This window comes from Triticum urartu, chromosome 3A (assembly GCF_056163025.1).
Source record: "Triticum urartu cultivar PI428250 chromosome 3A, HENAU_Tu73, whole genome shotgun sequence".
In the NCBI taxonomy this organism is placed as follows: Eukaryota; Viridiplantae; Streptophyta; class Magnoliopsida; order Poales; family Poaceae; genus Triticum; species Triticum urartu.
The window spans coordinates 520,267,668-520,271,677 of NC_141875.1; positions in this window are offsets into that span (position 1 = coordinate 520,267,668).

Here is a 4,010-nt window from a genome sequence, read left to right on the forward strand (position 1 = left end):
TGGTAAAAATGTCAAATAGCTATTTGATGCAGCAGATCTGACAATTATCTCAAATAGCCCTCTTCCAACAGCATTTCGGGCATCAAGATGAGCTCAAATGAAAATGATGCAATGAGATGAAATGATGTACTCTCAGAGGCGAACATTTTGATGTACTACACGCATGAATCGGAGCTACGAATGCAAAGTTATGACACGATGAACATGGGCATTTGAATCTGGAAATCTCGGGGACTTAGTAGAAATATCTCACCTCAGGAAAAGTGGATCTCGCGAATCGGGACGGAGCGGTACGATGCGGCCGTTTGGATCAGGGATGGATGGATCTCGTCCATCTTCTCCAGATCCGGCGACTGGGTGGACTCCGGCGAGCGCCGGAAGGCGAGGAGGCCGCGGGAGGAGCGGGACGCACCGACGAAGGGTGGCGTGGGGCCGGCGCGGGTCGGCGACGAGCCGTGGCGGCGCGCGGTGGCAGGAGGAGGCCGGCGACGAGCGAAGGCGAGCTCCGGCGTGAGGCAGAGCGGAGATGGCGGCGGTGCACGTCGGGAGCGAGGCCGGCGCCGGCGGGATGCGGTGGCGGCGGCGCCGGCGAGGACGCGACGGCGCTGGGTGGAGGAGGCGAAGGCCTCGGGCGGCGGCGGTGCACCGGGCCGGGGGGCCGGATCTGGGCCTCCCAGGCTCGCGCGGGAGAGGTGGCGGGGCAGGCCAGGTGGCAGCGTGCGGTTGGGCGCGCCGGCGGCTTGGCTGAAGTGGCGAGGCCGGATTGGCCGGAGCGAGGTGGCAGCGGGCGGCGGACATGTCCGGCTCGGCGCGGACGTGTCTGGCGGCGCGAGGATGAAGAAGACTAGGGTTTCGTCCGCGAATTTGGAAGGGTTGCACATATATATAGGTAGAGGGAGCTAGGAGAGTCCAAATGAGGTGCGGTTTTTGGCCACGCGATCGTGATCGAACGGCTGAGATGATGAAGGAGGTTTAGGTGGGTTTTGGGCCACTTTGGAAGGGTGTTGGGCTGCAACACACACGAGGCCTTTTCGGTCCCTCGGTTAACCGTTGGAGTATCAAACGAAGTCCAAATGGCACGAACTTGACAGTCAGTCTACCGGTAGTAAACCAAGGCCGCTTGGCAAGTCTCGGTCCAATCCGGAAATGTTTAACCCCCACACTCTAAAAGAGGTAGAAGGGACACCGGATGACATAGGAGCGCCGGATTGCAAAACGGATAACGGGGAAAATGCTCGGATGCATGAGACGAACATGTATGCAAATGAAATGCACATGATGACATGATGTGCAATGCATGACACGCAAGCAATGACAAGGCAACAACAGCGAATAACTAGAGGACATCTGGCACTTCGGTCTCGGGGCGTTACAACACTCCACCACTACGAGAGGATCTCGTCCTGAGATCTAGAATGGCACCGGAGGGACAACGGAAAAGAAAGAGAAAAGGTAAAACTAAGTTGCTTCTTCGACAAACGAGTGAAACCAAAGAACCTTGAACAAGGTTAAGCCATCTCGAGAAAGAATACAACAGAGATGAACGAAGTATAAAGCACTCCGTTAGGAAAGAGGAACGAGGAAGAACAAGGTTGAAAGCACTCCGGTTGAAAAGAGATGCAAAGCTTGATAAGGCGAAGAGAACTTGAGCTAAAAGGCACACCTCCGGTTAAATGGATAAGCACGAAAAGAACATGATCTTGACAAGAGCAAGAAGAAGGTTTGAAGAGAGCAGCAACACAATGCCTCCGGGAGAAAGAAATAGAAGATAGATAATTGAATAAAAGAATGGAGAAGAAAATGCCAACTTCTGCCACAAAAGAGTTTGAAAAGGCATCTTTAGGAGAAGGGTCGAACGGAGTTGTTGGAAACACAACAAGGAAAAAATAAGCTTGATATGGTCTTATGGAATACAGCTCAAAATATGAGGTGACAACCTTCCACTCACGGGAAAAGATTTGGATTGATATGAACAAATTGACGAGAAAGTATGTCGCACCAGAAAGGATAAATGAAGAAATTGGATCATTTATAAGCACCATAGATAGCAACAATCCTTAGGGAAGGCTTTAGGTGAAATATAACCCAAGGTAACTCCAATGACGAGACTGATGGATTTAAAATACCTCAATCTTAATAAGATGTGAATCATGAAACATGAACTCAAATTATCAAGAATGACATAATACCACCTCCAATGATACGGAAGAAAGAATTGCACTCCGGATAACAAGATGAAGAAATACTTGAGATCTTCTGAAAAGAATCTCGATGAACACTTCGAGAAGGAATTAAATCCTTGATGAATCACCATGTCGAGCCTTCGTGAAAAATCCGGTAAAAAGAATGATCAAACGAAATGGAGGATGAAAAAAATAAGGTTGAAGCCTTGCAATGATTTAAATGAATCTCCATGGAGATGTAATTGAGAAAGGTTGGAACTCTGGGAAAAAGAGAAGATGAAACAATTGAAACCCAGAATTGATATGATGAGCCACTCCGGAAAACAGGAATTGAATAAGCTCGATGAAACAAGAATAAGAATTACATTATGCTTATCCCTCACCAATTAAATTGATGACCATCAACGGATTTTACAACCTACTTATTCTCGTTGCAAAGGATTGAAAAGAGATATAGCATAAACTTGGGAAGGTCTTCAATGAACCGCCGGTAGGATTGAAACAACGAATGAATTGATATGATAAACGAAGGAAGAGGAACTCTTGAATGAAACACCGTAAGAATTGAAAATGAACGAAGCGAAGATAAGAAACACCGGGAAGATTTTTGAAGAACGAGAGCTGAAAGCTGAAATGGATAATCCCAAAATGATGGCCTTCGTATAAACAAACTGAAAAACTCTTGAAATGCTCCGGATAGGTGAAAAGAGGTCTCACAATCGAAGATAATTATGAGAGGATGGAAAAAGGCTAGAACCATGCATCTTGAGAGAACGGATATGATTTGGAGGGAAAATCTTCTTCTGTCTTCAAAATCTGAGAATTACGATGGGAAACACCACCAAGAATTGTTTAGACACTCCGGAATGAAGAATAGAAAAGGTTGAGCCAATGACGAAAAGAATTTGAAAGATCTTGAGGAAATACATATGACTGATGAAAATTCATTCTTATGTCAAACTTTATAAGATTTGAGAATAACTCCGGAAAGATTAGAAGAGTCAGGTAAGATCCTAGGAAAATGACCTGTGGGTTAGGGCCCACTCAAGAGAAACACCGTTGAAACGATTTAAAGAGAGAGATTGCACCGGTTGAATTAAAATGGCTTGAATGAGATACCCATCTCGAAAGAGCTTGAACGAATGCAGAGTGGAAACACGAATCTTCGAGATATCTTCAGCACTCCGGAACAATTGAATAGCGAGAGGTGAATGATTAAGAATTGCACCGGCATGAGAAGGTATTAGAAACGAGGGAAAAAGGGATATGATCAACACCAAAAGGTTGATTTGAAACCGCCGGAGAAGAGAAGAAACAAAGAATGATAACTTGAAGCTCCGTTAGGATCTTCATGAGAATCACCGGATAAAATATATTGACGGAAAAGGATGGAGAGACTTCACAAGAATAAAAGGATACTTGATAAAGAAATCTTGGTCCTTCGAGAAAAAAGGGTGGGTGGGCGGGAAAACAAAGGCAAGCTTGGGGCGGATGAGATGAACACCATTGAAAAGAACTGATAATTGATCTTGCGGATGTTGAAAACGATCAGATTCACTTGAAGAGAAACATGCCGGCTGAGAGGAGTGATATGACAAACTCGATTATCGAGAAGGATTAGTATGCACATAGGAATATGAGAACACCGTTTAGGAAAGGTATGGAATCAAACTTGACTTCGAAGCAACTCGAATACCACAACTCAAAACAAAAACAAAGGGTTGGCTTGCAGAATAAGCCGGAACAAACATATGATAGAGATTTCGCCCGAAGTTTTCATGGTGGGGCCTACACGGGCTCGATCGTACATCACCATCATGTACAAGG